The sequence below is a fragment of the Artibeus jamaicensis genome, unplaced genomic scaffold, assembly GCF_021234435.1.
Source record: "Artibeus jamaicensis isolate MK-2021 breed Jamaican fruit bat unplaced genomic scaffold, CSHL_Jam_final contig_332, whole genome shotgun sequence".
In the NCBI taxonomy this organism is placed as follows: domain Eukaryota; kingdom Metazoa; phylum Chordata; class Mammalia; order Chiroptera; family Phyllostomidae; genus Artibeus; species Artibeus jamaicensis.
In genome coordinates this window covers 7,061,285-7,081,495 of record NW_026521788.1, presented here as the reverse complement: position 1 = coordinate 7,081,495, position 20,211 = coordinate 7,061,285, and the positions used below count along the sequence as shown (strand labels likewise).

At 37.6% G+C, this 20,211-nt stretch overlaps 1 protein-coding gene across 3 annotated transcripts in view; it reads right to left on the bottom strand.

The window, feature by feature from the left end:
* Positions 1-20,211, bottom strand: part of PRKG1 (protein kinase cGMP-dependent 1) — a 1,343,317-nt gene that overhangs the window by 627,874 nt on the left and 695,232 nt on the right. The window lies entirely within an intron of this gene.

Here is a 20,211-nt window from a genome sequence, read left to right as displayed (position 1 = left end):
TCATATGACACAGAAAAGGAAACCTTTCTGATTACCTTCTTACTAACCAACTGCTATAGAGCTGATCACTCGAATCCCAACCTCTTGTTGATTTTCTAATTATAGATGGCTTATTTCAAACAAGTAGTGGAACTCATGTTCTTTTAGAAGTCCAATTATAATCACAGTTTTTTGTTTTTTTCCCCAGAAGAAATCACCATAAATCCTATGAGCGGTTCCCTTGTTAAAATAGTAAGATCCATTTAGATAAGAATACTTCAGATATACAAACACCTTGAGAAAAACCAGGAAATACAGATGTAGATTAGCTTGATGATCAGAATCTTCTGAGCACATGGTTATCAGGCTTATATGGGTTCTCGCTTTAGAACTTGAATTATTATCTACAGGGCTAGGGCTCAGAAATACCATTTTAAACTGCAAGTGATTCTTACATTTAAATTTGCAAATTTCTCTCTTCTTTTTAAAAAAGATTTTCTTTATTTTATAGAGAGAGGAGAAGGGAGGGAGAAAGAGAGGGAGAGAAACATTGATCGGCTGCCTCTTACATGTCCCCAACTGGGGGACCTGGCCTGAAACCCAGGCATGTCGCCCTGACTGGGAATTGAACCCATGGCCTGTCGGTTCACAGGCTGGCACGCAACTCACTGAGCCACAGCAGCCAGGGTACAAATTTGTTCTAGAATGATTCAAGATGCTTTGACCCAGAGGGAAAAATGAAATTGATAGAATTAAGCCAAAGGAGTGGATCAGAGTGTTTTCCAAGATGCACCAAAAACAAAGTATGATGATAAGAAAAATGTACACACTGTATACACAATGCATAGGGTGATGGTCAGAGAACATTAGGACTCAAAGATATTTTCTGGTTGAATGAATGGACATGTTCATCTTTGATAAGTGTGTCAAGAAACAGTCCCTCCAAGATATGGCCAGAGAACTTTGCAGGTAATTTAATTAGCATCTTAGAATCATTCTGCCTTCAATTTCCTAGTGATGCTTACCTTGGAGAAATTAGGACAGGTCAGCAATCATACACAAGGGAACATTCAAGCAAATGTCTGGATCTGTATGAATCCATACGTATTTTGTTCAGTTAGGATAACACATGAAGTGTACCAACAGTGTATGAGTACTCTTTTGATTTCTTTTTTTTTTCCTTTTTTCTCTTGGTTTTTCATGTTCATGGTTTCTCAAGTAATCCTCAATATATTGAGAAAGAATATGTTACAATTCCCACTTTCAAATTTGGGGAGTGAGGCTGAGATGTTCTGAAACTTGTCTAGATCAAACCCAAAGTTTGTGGAGCCTGGATTAGTGGATTCGATGTACTTCAAAGCCATTTCTCTTAGACCATGTTGACAGTTGAATGGTATTTTATGAGAAGCAAGCTATGCATATGGAGATCTATTATGTGAGAGTAATCTTACTAGCCTAAATTGTACATTGCTCCACACTAAAGCAACAGTATACAGTTATGCATAATTTTTTAATGTTTACATATTGGAATTCAAGGCAGATAAGCTGCTTCAAACTTTCCCTACTTATCTTTTGATAAGAGGCAAGAATACTTTAGAAATATGGGTTCCCTGTGGACTTGCTTTAATGTATACTTGGCTTTGGGTCGGGAGCTAAAACCCAGACACAGAACGGGGATTTAGTGTTTGAAATGGGCCATTCACTTCTCACAAACCATAGAAATACCCCTAAAGCAAGATTCAAGCTGCTGCTGCTATTCATCACAGCTTCGATTCAGAAAGTCCCCTTTCTACAGTTGGAGTCTTTCTTTTTCTTTTTGGAAATGAAACTCACGGTCTTTACATTTGGAAAAGTGGATTTATATTATAGAAATTTTTCAACTAGAAGGAGCCCACTCCCACATTTCTCAGGTGACAGAAATGAAGCCCGTGCAATCATATTACTTATAAAAAAGACTTAATGAGTACTGAAGGACAAAAAGAGACCGTTTTTAGTAATGTCTCAGTTCAGGGTTTGTGAATTCATCAAAGAGTTGACCCATATTTGTATTTATAAATCATTGCCACATCTAAATAACTATATTTCTCCTAATGAATACTTAGTCTATCGTGAGACTTGAGTAATAATATAGGTCAAGCCAGGGATACAGGTATATCCTCTTACTCATGCTTGACAGCTGCTAGCAATTTGAATATATTCATTGAATTTCCCTAATGTTAGGAATACACACACACCCATATAATCAACTGTCTCTATTTTGTTAGTAGTATTTAAATTGAGTAGAGAATATGAACATAATTTGGGTATGAGACAGTGGGAAAAATAGCGTAAGCCCTATCTATTAACAGTAAGACAATTAGTTTCTTTGTAAACTTGTGCTCAGAAATGATTTCAAGGAGCTCCTTTTAACATCGACAGCTCTGAAGCAACTATGGACAGAACCACTGTGCGATGGGTGTTCGCACAGCTGAAGAAAGCAAACACTTTAAGACGGCTTCTTTAAAGATGAAGGGGAAACAAAAAGAAAATTCTGTCATTGCAGGGCACACCATGTACATACGCAGGATAAATCTGCTACTTAGAAGGTGTCCATTTTAGGCCTCCGTAGAGTGAAACACCCTATGAACACCTGTTTTATCAATTTCTTCCATTCTCATTCCACCATCTTACTTACTATAGGGTCCTCAAGTCCTTCTGCTGAAAGGCTGTAGAAGTGTTCTCATTAGTTTCTTCCAATTCTAATCCATATGTCATTGTTTTATACTTACTCTTTAAAACTACAGTTTTGATATGTCTGTAAGCCTCCAGTGGTCCCCCATAACCTAACACATTAAAGACAAATGCTCTGTGGCCTTGGCATTCAAGGCTCCCACAATGCAATGACCATCTGCATTATCTACTCGTTTTTTAGTTCTCTATCCTGCACTCTTATTTGAATGACTTTTCCACTGTTCAGGTTTGCTTATGCTGTTGCCTCTGGATAGAGCCTCTACCTCTAACCAAATCTTATATCCTTAAATCCTCAAATGAGGCTTTGGGGGTTTATTTTTGTTGTTTTTTTTCTTTTCTTAATGCCACAAGGTAGTTTACCAACTCGTCATGCCTTGAATTACTGTTAAGTGGATGCTTGTCCTGCCTAACTGGGGTATCAAGGGGGACAGAAGCTCTGTCTTTTCACCTCTGTGCTTCCTGAAGAGTGACAGGCAGATGGCACATGTGATGAAGGAGTTGAGATGACTCAGCTAAAGGTATAATCTCACCTGGTATGTTTTCCATGTCATGGGCTTGAATTCCAAAACTACAGGCAATAAGAATCAATATTAAGGTATGGAAAGAATTTCCATGACATTTTGCCCCTTCATTTAGATAGATAATTTCTGTCTAGTAGTAACACAGTGTGAGTCTTATATATGTATATGTGTGCGTGTATACACACATGCATACATATGTAATTTTACAAATATATAAAATTTTACATATATATGTAATTAAATATGTGTATTTTAAAATTTTCTAGTAAACATTTTAAGAAAAAGTTAAATAAAACATAAAGTTGAAATTAAATATATATTTTCTTTAACCCTATTTGTCTAAAGTATTTTCATTTAAACATGTAATAGTATAAAAATATTCATGAGATGCCATATATATAATCATAGTTTAAGTGTTTGAAATCTAGTGTGTATTTTGTACTTGTAGCAGAATTTGGACTGGCTGCATTGCAAGTGTTCAGTCGCCACAGGTGGCTGGTGGCCACCACGTTGGATAGCGCAGAGCAAGAGCGTAGATGACCATCCCACTGACAAATCAATTTCTCATTCTAAAAGAGATTGTATTCCTTCTTCCTCCTTAGATTACTCCTCTTCATTGTGTGTGTGTATATGCGTGTGTGTGTATGTACATACTCACATATATATGAATTTTCCTAGATACTTGCTGATGTATGTAAGAAAATGATATAGAGCAATTCCCAGAAAGTGGGCAATGTACACGATACAGGTATTACAAAGCTTCCCTAAATAACCTTAAAACACTTGTAGGCCATATTAAAACTAAGACTACTAGTTTAGTTTTGTAAATGAAACAAAGCATCAAATTGATACCCCTTGAGAAAATGCAACATGCAGAAAGATCCACATGGGACACAGATTCTTTTTGGAGTATTGTAACACTTCATCAGAATATTTTAACAATCTGAAAGGTGCATAATCCTATTTTAATAATTTCAACTTTATTTTCTTTGACAAACTTCAGAGAGAGAATTTAAGTGATAATAAAGAAGGAGAGACCAGTCATGAAAAAAATGGCTCATTGCTTGAATTTCACTGTTGACAGACCTTATTTTTATAATTGTTGATGCTTATTTGCATTCCACCTTGGTCTGTGAACTTCTTGAAGATGGAGACCATGAGTCTTGACAAATGGAGATTTGATTTCTTTATTTAAAAATGTACTTGCTCAGAAGGTAAAAGGACTCATGAACATGGACAACAGTGTGGTGATTGCCAGGGGTGGGGGTAGATAAGGGGAGTAAATGGTAAAGAAAAAAATGCAATGTAGTTACTCAAAAAATTCATTCTATCGTGTGTATTCTTAGGGACACTGGGGTGTGCCACTCAATGAAAGAAAGTGATTAATGGAAACTAATAAATTTCTCCTCACATGCCTAAATAGCTCCTCTTTGTATCAGATGACTTTTACAAATTTTAAAAATCCAGCAGATTATATGATGCTTTGGGAAAAGATAGCTAGGTTTTGTCTTAGTCATTTTCTTGCTCAGCTTTCTGATGTCAGTTTTTTCCCCTTCTCTGAGCATGTTTCATCTGTCAAATGTGCACAAGAAAATCTATTTTGCAAGATAATTCTAAGGTCTATAAGAAAATGTATGGACATATAGAATCGAAATTTATTAGGCACTCATTGGATATCTGTTCCCCATCCCTCAGTCTGCCCATCTCCTTTGCCCCCAACATTCTACAGATGTTGACTTAGGTGACTGTTGCCATTCCTGGAACTACTATAGTTTAATAGGATCTCCTGAACACCAAGAAATATTCAGACTTGGAGACAAAATAACTCAGAGTAGACTTTCTGGCAGGTTGATATACATGTAAGTAACTTCAGACTCTATAGGAACTGTGAGCCTGGAGACTGCAGGGCTACAGGGATGGAGCTCTGTTAGACTTTGGTATCAGTTACTCTAGGATTTTCCTATCACTTCTATTCACATTATGTATTGTGGAGGCTTAATTACATATTGTGCAACCTGCATTCATTTCAGATGGTCTTGTAAATTAGTCCTTTCTTTCCAACTACATTTTAAAGTTTTTGAATGTAACAACCTAGTAATCTACTTTTGGAGTCCCAGTGGGGTCTGTGGCACAGAGAAGCTCACAAGGTAGGCATTTATAAACCACTGTAGTTAACTGACTGACATCAGCAGAAGAATTCTAGTCAAACAAAGGCTATTATATTGTACTTGGCAAACAAGGTGCACTGTTACAATGAGTTACTCAGAGGCTCCACAGAGTTATTAAAGCAATAATGGAAACAAATTAATTAATGGAAACTAATTAATTCTTCAAAAATACCTAAAAATATTATTTCTCAGTAGCAAAAAAAAAAAAGGGAAATGGAACTAATTTGACCGCAAATGTCTAATTAAGTGCTGGCGTTAGGGATAGAATGTGCTCTATAGTATTTCCTGGTTTTTTGAAAATTTTATTTATTTATTTTTAGAAAGAGGGGAAGGAAGGGAGACAGAGAGGGAGAGGGACATTGATGTGTGAGAGACACACTGAACAGCTGACTCACACACACCCCTAGTTGGAAACATGTCTCACAACCCACGTATGTGCCCTGACCAGGAAGCAAACCAGTGACCCTTGGGTCCACAGACCAGCACTCAATCCACTGAGCCACACCAAGTAGGGCTCCAGTTCTTATGCTAACTATCACTTATATATATATTTCATTAAGAGCTTAAAAGTCATAACTAAATAGAGTTCTCATTTCAAACAAGAGAATGAGAAAAAGTTCCCATAAATGTTTTACAATATGCCACACCATTAAATATTGTGAATTAATCTTTCAAAACATGCAATCTTTATAGCAAAATTTAGTTTGCCTATGCTGCATTATAGTATATATAAAAACGTAAAGAATAATTTATCTTATTTTGCATTAAAACAATTTTCTGCATAAGTTCACAGTGTTCCAGTAATTGTTTCAAAGTTAACTTGACTTTTGCTCATGTAATTTTAAGCCACTGAAGACCAGGATAAATGACATACTTGTGCCGTATATGAAAAACCAGTTTTATTACCCTCTATGCAGCTTTTTCTGCATCTCTCTTTTTCTCTTAGTTGAAAGTTTTCTAGGTATGCATATTTAGTTCCTCTTTTGTGCCAGAAAATTGTCAATGACACTATTGTTGTCAGATCAACTTTGTACCCTCCACTACAAATTACACTGTTACTTGGAAACACAGTGACATTTATGGAAAACTATTCGCAGGTGGCGATGATTTCCACAATTATATACTGAGGTACCAAGCACTGTTCTGGGTGCTGCGGGTATAGCGTGGACAAGACTAACACAATCCCTGCTTTCATAGTACTAATTTTCTTATTTTTACTGGGCAGGTAATGCTGCTTGAAATAGAAAATAAATGAACAGTGATAAAATAAAGAAAACCTTTTTAATTCTTGATAAATGCTATAAGGAAAGAGAGAGAGGAGGACATACATGTTAAAGAATGAGGTGCACTGGGTTAGGGTATACTTCATATCATATCTCTTTGAAGCCAAGATAAACTCAGAAGTGAATGGTGGAAGGTCCCAAGAAAGACCATTTCAGATGGTAGAAATATTTTGTGAAGAGACCTTGAGGCAAGGGACCTGGGGAGATGCTGTAGTGCCTTATGTAAAATGGCATAGTATTTCACATAACTTAAGCAATCCTCTCTTAAATTTTAAATCATCCCCAGATTACTTATAATACTTATAATAATAAAGTCAATCACCTAGAGAATAGGATATAACACATATCTTTTAAGAGGACTATGCTTGTTTAAAATATAGAATGAAATATACAACTTTGATCATATTGTACTTCTATGTATTGTACACACAGAGAGAAGCCCATGATGCATTGTTGAACAAAAGTGGTTTACATAACAACCTGCATAAGATGTTATTTATATAAATTTTTTACCAATATATATAAGCATGCATATAAATATAATATTTTGAGGATACATATAAAAGTTATAAATTTGGGTTGATTTTGTAAAATATAATAGTCAAGAATTACAGTTCTAAAATCAGATGTCTAAGTTTAAATTTCTACTACCTACAAAATGTTTCACTGTGGGAAAGTTATTTAACTTCTTGAAGTTGCCATTTTTAATCTGTAATATAAAAATAACAATGCTGACCTTATCTTATAAAATTATATCTAAATTTTACTATTATATAAATAATAAAGCACTTCTATAATATTTTATACATATTATATAAATAATAAAATATTGCTGAGCACATAGCAATACCTAAGTAAATACATGTGTTTATAATGCTTCGTTATATTATTTTCATAACAATGGACATCTAGTATTTTATATGACCTATCTTAAAATTTTTTAATATAAATTTAATGAAAAATTATAGATTAAATACATAATTAACCATCTAACATTTAACATAGCTACTTTATTCATTATTCTTATGACTATTGCTGGTATATTAGAATTAATAGTTTTTCCTCAATAGTCAGCCGCACCCAGCGGTACCCAGCAGCACCCAGCAGCACCCAGCAGCACCCAGCAGCACATGGACCAGGCCTGCGGCACCCACACCCTGCCCAGCAGCCCGGCCAGCAGCGTTTCCCACACCTGGTCTGTGCCTCTTCTAGGACCCAAGCTGCTCTCTGAAATGGCCCTGTCCTCAAAGGGGCGCTGTTCCTTACAAGTTGAAGAACAGTCTTGGGTTAGGAATTACGAGGTCATGGGTGGGCTCAAATAGAAAAGTGGGGAGTTACACACATGTAAATGTGCTTGTTGGTTATGGCCCAAATAGTTTTTATATCTTTACTTTGCCATAGTTTTCCTAATAGCTAAGCATAAATGAAACTAATTGCAATGAGTTATACACAATCTCCAATAAAAAAGAAGAATTAAGTCTTCCCACTGACCAAATTAAAGTTAAAACATTTCAGGCCAAATAGGAAACTTTCTTTCTGTGGTGTTCTGGAAAGAATTATTTCCATCCAAGAAGTGACTCCTATGGTAGAGATTTCATTTATTGGAGCAAGCTGTTGAGTAATTAAAAACCAGTAACAAAACACTGACGGAGCCAGGGAGGAGAAGTCAAATTGCTTACTCTGCCTCGGGTAGTGTTGGTTCTACCTGATTTTTATTCTAGACAACTACTTTACAGAGACACCTAAACAACAGGCCAACTTTGTATTGAGTAAAAGTAAGTAAAAATTCAAAGGGAAGGCCCAAAAAGGCACTTTAATCTTGGATTGTGACCCCTCCTGTCACTTTGAAAAAAGCGTAAGCCTCTGTGAGCCCACAGTCATTGGACGCTCTGCAAACAGGCAGGCAGCCTGCACTTCAGTGAACTCTGAACCGCTGCTCATAGTGCTCCTGCAGGGTCCCTGGCTCTCACACTTAGCCAGGAGTGGCAGGAGTGTAATGAACCACCAACTTCTAAAATAAAGTATCAGGACAGCACAACCCGTTCCTTGTAAGTGTTTATAATATCTATTATGTTATCAGAAGATCAGAGGAAGGGTTGTGACAATTAGCTGTACCTCCTGCCCTCATCATTCACTCTTCCCAAAATGTCAATTCCTACAGCACTTGTCTTCACTCTTTTGTTACCCAAATGTGGACAAGTATAGGCAAGAGGTACTGATATTCTTGACCCAGAACACCAGCCTTGTGATCTCACACACACAAAATGTGCTTCAGATTTCTTAACTGAGAAAGTTATAAAGTCTACTTTGTAATTTTGTTTTTTACTGCCTCAGTCAACCATGGCCTGAAAATATTAAATGGAAAGTTCCCGAAATTTTAAAAAATTCCTATTTCAAATGGGACCTGTGGGGCCTGTTCGCCCTTCTGAGTAGCATGATGAAACCTCACACGGTCCCGCTCCATCTGGCCCAGAATATGAGGCACCCCTTTGTCCAGTGTATCCACACTGCACGTGCTTCCCAGCTGACAGTCACTTAGTATCTATTTCAGTGATCAGATCCTCTGTGGCCACGTGGCAGTGCTTGAGTTCCAGTAGCCTTGCAGTAGTCTAACACTTCACCACAGTGCCTGCATCCTCCCTTTCACTTCATCTCAGCCCTGAGAGGTATAACACCCTCTCACAGAATCACAGGAAGAGTAAGAGTGAACACAGCACAATAAGCTACTTTGAAAGAGACCACATATACATAACTTTACCTATAGTGTTTTGTTATGCTATGTTGTTATTATTGTTGTTAATCTCTTATTATGCCACACTTATAAATTAAACTTTATTATAAGTATGTATATGTATCTATAGGTATAAACAGTAGATACAGGGTCTGATACTATCTGTGGCTTCAGACATCCACTATGGCTACTGGAATGTAATTCTTGGGGTAAAAGGGGACTACCGGACTTTGAATATTTATTATCAGCTGAATGCTAGACACCATCCCACTAATTTAATAAAGAAATTAAGGCTCAGAGAGATTAACTTGGACAAGATGACAACTTGTTAACAATAAAAATGAAGCACTAGGGGATGAGTCTAAATCCCTAAAACAAACGAGTCTGAAAGCTCTATATGTTGACACATACAGAGTCCATTAGAATGTTAAATGCTACCATCCCTGCTGTTACGATTTAGAGATACTGCATGGTTTGTTTCTCCCTCGACTCTCTGCTTTCATAGCAGTGAGTGATTTGAAAGCTCCGTTGGCAACATTTCAACTTTTAAAATGCCAACCAGAAAGACCACAGTAATCGTGTACCTTCCCACTGGAAATTTTAAAATGAGTTATAAGATCCAAACCTACTTAAACTGGGTCATATTTCCCACAACAGAATCATTTTTTGTCTCCTTCAATAATGAAAAAACGTTTTAACCAAAAGGAAAATGTAAATCATATTGCTTTTCCGAAGCATCAGGATGTGAGCCCCACAAACAAATCATAGAGGTATCTATTCAGTAAGCAGTTGGCATTGACTTCAGGTATGAATCAACACACTTTCTTCAAAAAATTTAACTGAAAAGGGTTTTTAAATTCCTGGGACCAGAATTGACCAAAAGTAAAGTTGCCCTGATTTTGAAAGCATTTAGAGCCTTACATTTATCAGTGTGTGAATACACACTCCATTGCCTAATATCTCAGCAAGCTGCTAAGTGCTTCTTGTATATTGCTATTCAAGAGAAAGGAAATCTAAAATGCTAAAGAAGTGATCCCAATACAGCTTAATGCTAATCCAAAACCAGTAGTAACTGTCAAGACACTTACACAGAAACAGCTTCTATTTGCTTTAAAACTGACATGGGTGCTCATTTTTGTTCAATGTTCACTGAGCATAAATAAAAAAGCTTTTTACCAGGTTCAACATGTAAAGTATTTCTGCCCACTAACAGAGTATTTAACATGCCCTAGCCAAAGAAGGATCTAGATTTTGTGGGACCTGAAGCTTCTATAATTTTTGGGGTGCTGTTTTAGTAAAAGAGTACAAAATTAAAGTCCCAAGTCACAGGCTGGATTTGGAAGTGCCTGTGCCAGTGAGGGGCCCTGAGTGTGTTTTATTTGCTTCATGGAAAATTGGCTTTTGTCTCCAGCAAAATAATGTTTTTCCATCCTCTTGCATTCACTGATGAAAAACATGTACCTGATTCGTTTGCAAGAGAACCATCACAATTATTTTATGGGAGAATTATAATGAATCTTAGTAAACCAATTTCAGCCAATCAAGAAGACAATTTATATATTATTCAGAGTTCAATGACATTCTACTTTTAGTTAATAAATACAATGTGTATCAATTCTTATTTGTTCCGTACTTAGCTTTCTCAGACATTCATTAAGAATTCAGAGCAATAGCCCTGGCTAGTGTAGCTCAGTGAATTGAGTGCTAGCCTGCAAATCAAAGGGTCACCAGTTCAACTCCCAGTCAGGGCACATGCCTGGGTTGCTAGCCAGGTCAGGTCCTCAGTAGCAGGCACGTGAGAGACAACCACACACTGATGTTTCTCTCTCTCTCTCTCCCTCCCCCTCTGCCTAGAATAAATAAGTAAAATCTTTAAAAAAAGAATTCAGAATATACCTAAGCTTATGGTGTAGTTAAGGGTGTGTTTGTATTTACTGACTAGAAGAAAAAAAATTGAGGGGTGCTTTGTTCACTGGGCTCAGGGGTTTATTCAGCAGGATATAAGACATGTAAAGGAATATAGGGTTGGCTCATTCAACCAAATTATTTGGGCTCTTTACAAAGAGTAGGAGACTAAAGTAATATTCCTAAAAACCTCCTAAGTATTCTAGGAGAATCGAGTCCTATGAATCAGGGAAATGAGGCCATTGCTTGCATTTTTAGTCTTAAGAATCCTACATTGTCTATAAATTTTCAAGTCGTGTAAAGGAGTCTTCCCACGTAAATTACAGAATAATACCATCAGCTCTCCCATTGTGCCTGGTGCATGTGTACACAGTTGCCTTGCATCTTCCGTTGCAAAGAGAGAAAAGAAACAGCATGTTGCAATGGAAAAAAACACTGGGACAGGCATTAGAAAAATTAAAACCTAGTTCCATGGCTCCCTATAGCACATACCAGAATCAGCTGGAGAACTCGTTAAAGCACAAATCACTGAACCCTACCCACAGATTTCACAGGCCTAGGGCAGGGTGTCAAACTCATTTTCACCAGGGCCACATCAGCCTCACGGTTGCCTTCAAAGGCCGAGTGTAATTTTAGGACTGTATACATGTAACTACTCCTTAATTGTTAAGGAGTTGAAATCCCATTCGGCCCTTCAACCACAAGGCTGATGTGGCCCCTGGTGAAAATGAGTTTGATACCCCTGTTCTAGGGTACAGGACGCACAAATATGCATTTTGGTTGTGTTCATAGGCAATAGTGGTGATGCTGCAGAAGCTACACTCTGAGAACCACTGATGTGGTCCTTGTGTGGCTCCACCTCCTCAGATGCAAATGGCCATGTTGACCTGGATAAAGTCTAAGGTACCTTTGAGCTTTATATTTGATAATTCTCTGCTTCCAGCACATCGACTAGGTCTAGACAGACCCAGGAATGCCATTCTTTTGTGTTTACTAAAATTCTTAGTGCCCTGTGTAAAATACAAAAGACCCCTTAGTTTTAAACTACAATTACCTTTTCCTACTCTATGAAAATGAAAGCACACTAATATACTTTTATTATTGAAAGATTCCATATAAATGCAAACTTTCACACAAACAGTGTATGTCTGGCAGAGTGAATTCTGACAGACAGCTCAGATTTGAAGTGTGGAAGGACTGTCAGGAAATATTCAAAGGAATAGGCTTTACTCAGAAATTTATAGAAGTCAAATGGAAACCACTAATATAATAAATTGCTTTTGGAAAATTAAAAAAATAGCTGTATGTTCAGATGAGACCCGAACATACATGTTCAGGGTGCATTCAGGGTGGTATGGCCGTAGACAAAACTTTGTATGTTCAAATGTGACAATTCCAAATTGTTTTATACTGCTTTTCGTTTTGTCGTCAACGGCAACTATTAAACTTGATGTCCTCTTTTTCTCTTTCTTTCTCCTCCTTTTTTCTTCCCTTCTCCCCTAAAGAATTCCCTATGCCTTTCAGTAAGCAAATGTGACTTTTCATGCCTGTAAGTTTCGTTAGTGCTTTTAGTGTATGCCAAACTGATTTGCACATCTCTCTGAAAGGTGAAAGGTCATGATAACACATATACATTATTTCATTTGATAAAGTACCAGTGAAAATTCAAGATCTGCTGTATGGAAAATGAGGAATCCTCCTGTACTACAAACTATAATCTTCATGATAACCACCCTGCTTGTTTGTAAAAAGCACTTTTATATGCCTTAGATTGGTATAAAAATAAATCTCTCTTACCAATATGATCCTTTTAAAAAATATGCCCTAATTTTCAGGATGAGTCCCAAATTTCTACCTGCCTACCTTCATGACCTCCTGAAAATATCCTCCTATTTCTCTTAAAGGGGACTGCCCCTCCCTTATAGGAAGCATTCAGCCTCCCTTTCTCCTAGACTCAGTCTCTGATAGAACATGAGCATCACTCTGTGTTTACATAGGACTTGGTGACTGTCACACAATTTTCACTAACGGCATTTCTTTAGATTCGCAGAACAATCCAATGGATGAGCAGAACAAGTATTATTATTCCTATTTTCTTCACGAGAACATCATAATTTTAAGATTTTCACACATTTCGATACCCTAAATATAAGATTTGGTTGTCTTCTAATTCTGTTCTTTTCAATAAACTTCCCATATTTTTAAAAAGTGAGACTAAGGATAACAATTTCTATAACAATTGTAAATAAATTTCTGCTAATATTGATTGAAGATTGTTATATGTCAGGCACATAAACTCTGACTCTGATAACAACCCTAGTAATTTAGGGGACTAATTACAGAGAAGCAAATCAAGGGTAGAGAATCCAACTTGACTAAGAGTATGTGCTAGTAAGTGGTGAAGCCAGATTCAAACTTGGGCAGTGTCACCCCAGAACTTGTACTGGAGGTACTAGTGGCATGATCTAGTCTGTACATATATTTATACATATATTATCTCACAAACAGAAGTGCACACACCATTTTGCAAAGCTGATGGGTCCAAATTCGGTGGGCTCAACTTCTGTTAGAAACCTACCCACCTTCAAAACCACATAGGGACTGCAGCATGGCCTAGTGTGAAAGAAAACAAAGTAGAATGATTTTTTAAAATGTAGTCATATTTCTTTTTTCTGGCTCCATTTTGACACCCCAATACATCAACTTTGAAAGGATGTCAATATCACAGTCTATTTCCAGGATAATCAAGGATTTTTTTTTAAACACCTCCTAAAATAGAGACTTAAGAGAATATTCAATAATACAAGGTAACAATGGTTTAAGTATGTAACTTGGCCCCTGCAACAAGAAAAAAATACACACATGTATGTACACACTATTCATCATACTTCCTGTGTACCTCGTACTCTTATAGTATATATATTCCAGTTTGGGTGACTGTATCAGGACTAGAGTCTTAGTTATCACATCATTTTATCAGATTCAGATTTACCTCTCAAGAAAAGAATCAAAATGATCTGGAAAAATCAAAGCTATAGATGAACAGGTGGCAATTAAATGGCTTGTAGTATAAATGTGCCCTAGTAGCTAGAGTTACCTGCCTACTCTGTGCCAGACAGAGTTGTCAGTATTATATGCATTATTTCATTTAATACTCACAGCAGCCATCAGGGAAGCATATTTTTAAATCAAATCTAGTGAAACAAATGCAAAAACACTTTGTGGCTTGTCTAAGGCTACATGACTCTAGTTTGGGTGGGTTTCCAAAGCTCAGACTGCTTTGGTCTGAAACCTGGACCCTCCACTTACTAGCAAGTTGCCATACTATTTAACATAAGATTTATTCATCTTAAATAACAGCACCTGCCTCAAGCATTTCAATTCAGATTAAATGAGTGACAATATATTAAGTGTGTAAAGCACTCAGCAAAGTGCCCAGTACACAGAATGTATTTTACAAAGGGCAGATTTATTACTACTACTATAAATTTATGGTTAATGATGTAGCTCGTCATACAAAGTAGACTGCCTTCATCATTCATGTACTCAACAAATAGTCCAAAGTCAAGCATATTTTTCCTCGTGCTTTGCTGTCTTAGGAAATTAAGACTAAGTGCATCAAACATTCATTTGTAAGAGGTCATCCTAGAGAGGCCAGTTTTCTTAATTTTGTCACTGAAAACACCACTTAAGGTTGGCTTTTAGCCCCTACTGTCTTCCAGTCTTAGCAAACAGTAATTGGTCATGCTCTCCAAATATTTTGTTAACTCCTGACACAAAATACGCATGGGTTTGAACAAGGACAAAGTTCAACATAAAATTAAGACTCTTTTAAGAATACAGGTATTAAGTACATGGCTAGGAAGGTCTTACTATATTGTGAATGGCTTCTGAATTACACCCTTTTATCCCCTTGCCTGCACCTGGAATAGTCTTGTCAGCCCAGCGGGCACCCCCAGCATCACTGCCTCCCTACCCTACAGCCACTACCTCCTTAGCACGCCTTGCTAACTTCACCCCTTACAACAATATGGTTGCCATGTCTACCTCCTTGTCACCCCTGATTATTACCAGGTGACCAAATGTTTCATAATTATGAGATGCACTAGCTTCTTGAAATCCTCATGTGTTGTGTAGTCTACGGAGTGGAAGAAAGAACAAGTCAAGAAGTAAGGATGCTGCTAAGAATGCTTACACTGCTCTGAACAATGCTTGTTGGTTTTGTATTGGGGTAGGGGACTCTAAGATAAAAAATCACTTGCTGTACATTTTGTAGTTAAATATTACTATTCAATACTTGCTTTAAAGTTATCGAAATAGGAAGACTCCCTTTTTCTAACCAAAAAGTCAGTAATCATGCAAGCTAAGTTTACTGTTGAAAAACTATGAGGAAGTAGCATTAAAATAGTTTCCATGGTGCTGTACTCCACACACAACCAGTTTTTCCTCAGAGGAGATGGTGAGTCATGGGGTCCCCTTCCATCACATTGAGGAATATTTTTCTTGTACGTGTACACATATTTGAATCAGAAAAAGCTGCAAATAAAATGTCATCTTGTTCCACTAATTAGGATAGTACCCTGATTATCCACAAGACGAGGGTAAAAACTATCCATCAAAGGGAAGATATGAAAAGATCTAATTCTACTTTGCAACTTCAGTGTTTCTTTTTTCCCCCTTGGGAAGACAAATGGTGACTCAGCTTCTCAACTAAATCATACATTTTCTTTCCAGATTAGCAGGTCCTGTCATTTTCCTGTGCAGAGGGAGAAAAATTCTGCAGCAATGATGCCACCAATAAACTGAAAGTCAGGACAGCAGCCCAGAAGAACTTCTCTCATCAACATCAGGGTCTAGTATTTGCCAGTCCCAGAGGAACTGCAGATGAAATGCTTTAAGACACCAGTGTGGTAAACAGGATGACGCCCACCAGAGGTGAAGGAGATTGGGGGGCTGAGTGGAAAAGGTAAAGGGATGAAGATGTACAACTTGGCATTTACAGAATACTGAAGAGGATGTAAAGTACAACATAGAGAATACAGTCAGTAATATTCTAATAACTATGTATGGTGCCAGGTGGGTACTGGAAATATCAGGAGAAAGATTGCAAACTTAATGACTATCTAATCACTATGATGTATACCTGAAAATCTAAAAATAATACAAAATAATATGGAATATAAACTATAACTTAATTCATTGCTGCCCAACTGGCCATCAGCAGATGAGTGGATAAAAAAGCTGTGGTACATTTATACAATGGAATACTACTCAGTTGTAACAAAGAAGGAAATTGTATACTCTATGACACCGTGGATGGACCTGGAGAGCATTTTGATAAAGTGAAGTAAGCCAGTCAGAGAAAGACAAGTACCATATGATTTCACTCATACGTGGAATCTAATGAGCAAAAAAACCCCAATAAAAATGGAAACAGACATAGATACAGAACAGACTGACAGCTGTCAGAAGGTAGGAGAATTTCGGGGCTGGGTGAAAAGGGTGAAGGGATTAAGCAAAAAACAAAACAAAACACAGATATAGACCACGGTATGATTACCAAAGGGAAAGGGGGTTGGGAGCAGGTTTAGCAGAGGCTATAAATGATGATGGAAGGAGACTCGACGTGGGGTGGTAAACACACAATACATATGTATTGTATGTATTATAGAACTGTACATCTGAAACCTATGTAATTTTATCAGCCAATGTCATCCCAATAAAGTCAATAAAAATGTTTAAAAAACTCCTGGAACTTATAAATGAAAATTTAAAAGATAACTGATTTTTGGTTTTTGTTTTCATTTTTTAAATTATTTTATTGTTGTTTAAGTACCGTTGTCTACATTTACCCCCCCAACCCTGTTTTTTTGTTTTTAATGGGTTAATGGTATTTTGTACTGCATCTGTCTAAATCTTGTAACGTAAAACTCTTAGTTCCTCTTGTAGGAGGCTATACCATGGCAAGTAAACCCCCCCAGGGTACTGTGGTTTTCCCTGATTGCTCTGATGCACAAAATTTAACCTGACGATGTAAGTGCTGCCTGGAAATTAGCCTTGCTTCCTCAGAAAACTGTCCGGGAAGGCAGAGGATCTTGAATGGAAAAAGGTCCCAGCAGCCTGTGGTCAGCAGCCTGGCACAGTGATTCCAGGTGGCTTTCTTTGGCGTTTGGTGCTGCGTGTTGGAGCATTAAGTTGCGGCTCACCTCTCCCTCCACAACCATCAGCCTAGGAAATGTCTTGTACTCTAAGTAAGAAGGGAGGGGCATATATGTCCAAAACATGAACAGACTGGCAAATTTTAGTACAAATAAACAACAAAATTTTAATAATTAAGTTGGATTGGATGTGATTTATAAAACCCTTTCTTCAAATTGCTTATCCTGTTCACTATTTGTGTGTGCGTGTGCCCAACAGGATGTTCTTTCCCAAATTAAGGTATCCATTTACATCAGGAGAAGAACCAGGAGTGGTCCACAGAGCAATGCCTAAGTCCTAACTCCATACCTTTGTTTAAACAATTGTCCAGATGCCACCTCTCCACACCTGTCTCCAAATCCTGCTCGTGCTCACACTGCTGGTGTCACCCGATCTCGCCTCCCATCACGCTCCCCTTTTCTCACTCTGGGCCCCCCCAGTCTGCCCCTCCCGCTGTTTCTCCATCTAATCAGGCTTTCCTTCCTCAGAGATTTTGACCCTCTGTTCTCTCTACTGGCAATGCTTCCCCACCCATATGAGCTCCTTACGATTTGGTTCTCTGTGCACGTGACCACTCTCTAGAGATCTCTGCACTATCTTACTTGCACACTCCAAATCCAACACCCTGTTGCTTCTCAGAAAAAATTATTCTTAAAACTATAAACTACTGTGTTCATCATCTACTAAAATGCTCTTTCCCCAATGTCAATGGATTGTGTGAATTTTGCCCTCAACTTGGTTCCCAACATTCAGAGCTGTGCCTGGAACATATATTCAAAATGCCTGTGTGGTAAACCCACAACTGAGCAAAGCAAGAGAGGCAGACTCAATTACTCTGAATTGACGTTAGGAGTCTTACTGCAATTGGGCCCATTAACTTGCAGTTTTATGGGTCTGTATAATTCTCAACATTTGTGCAATGAAAAGCTGGACCATCTCTATCTTCTGTTCTACCTTTGACATTCAGGAGTCAAGTCCCCGCTGTGGACAGAGAAATCTCTAGGAGTTATCAGTCTGTCATAATCTCTCCTCTTCTTGAGAGTCAAAATTATATTTTCTACATTTGGCACTCAGCATTGTTTCTAGTTTATAGTGATAATTAATTACCCTTTAATCTCTCTCATAATAGGTCTTATCTTTTCATGCTTCACTTTTGGAAATATGCCGGTGGCATTTTTTTTAATGTCCCCTAATGCCAGATACATAACAAATTAGTTGAGTGCCCAGTTGAAAGGACACAGGACTTTGCCAGCCTCACCTGTACTTCACTTTGTCAGACGGGCAACATCATTTGCCCCCCAACACCCTAAATAATTTGTTTAAGTTTAGAGTCAGTATTCTAATCTATGGATTTTGATTTTATAGCTGATGAATTTTGCATTCAACAAAAACAAATGTCTTAGCATGTAACCAGAAGTTCTGTGAGGTTTATCTCTTTCTAGTCTGAACAGTGGCTATTTCATAAAATTTTGTAGGAACGATACTTTCATTTTCAGTGGTGGTTATAAAACCCGCTAGATAACGTGGCTACAATTAGTTTACACACTAGATATATTCTAGCCCGAGTTCATATTCACTTACATGTTTAAATTGCTGGCTAACTGCACTCCATCTTAATCCAATAGGACAATTCACCTTCAGGCTCCTAAATCCAAGGGCAATCACTGTACAGATCGAAAGGGGCAGGATGGTGCTTGTGCACTTTCAGAGCTGAATGTACTGCTCGGTGTGTGCTTTACTTGTTCTGTGATATTCACGAGGAACACTGCCAGTAGTTCTCCTGGTCCAGCAATCTGAGAAGCCAGTGCCAGGCTTCTGCTGTCCCCATAACCACGTAGAAAGGGGGTCTCCACTCTTCAGAGCTCCTTCCCCAGCACGAGAGGACTGTAAAAACAAGGACCTTATCTCCACAGCCTCAAGACAAAGAGCTTTGGATGAGAAGTGCTTTGGGGTTTTAGATTCAGAAGAAAAAAAGATGTATATTCATTTGAAAGTGCGGTATTAGATTATTATTTGGAAGAATTCAGTACCAATTTTCTTTAGTGTTTCAATTATCAGTGATTATTTTGCAGGGAGGGGATTATCCCTTCAAGTACTCACTGAGCTTTTATCAGTGAGCTGGCAATGGGACGAATGACCTTTCATGTGAATGTTTTCAGGGAATTTTTCTCTTCCTCTTCTGGGTGAATGAAACTCTTTAGCACAGCAAAAAATGAAGGAAGAGGAATTGTGGATGCTTTCTCCACAAAGCATGAAGAGAATTTTTAAAAAGGAATTTCATGAACAATTACCTTCCTAGCAAATCAATTCACAAACAATTACACTCCCAGCAAAATCAATTCACTACTAATTATGAGAGAAACTTACAACCCTTTTCAGCATCAGTATGAAGAGCTAAGGAAAAAACAGGACCCGACATGATAAGGAACCCTACACACTGAGTACACTCTTTGCTTTCAGTGTGTGAACCATTTGTTAATACTCGTCATATTCAAACATTGTACCTGCAGGGGGAAATAAAGTAATTGAATTAAACCATAACATTATGGGAAAATACCTTAAATCTACTGAAGTCTGATGTTACTGATTTAATCAACCTGTTTTATGATCCTTCGGTGTTCAAAGCCATGTGTCATGTTCTAAATTGCTAACATGTGCCATTTCAGGGCCTTTGAACCTGTGGTCTCCAAGTCTTT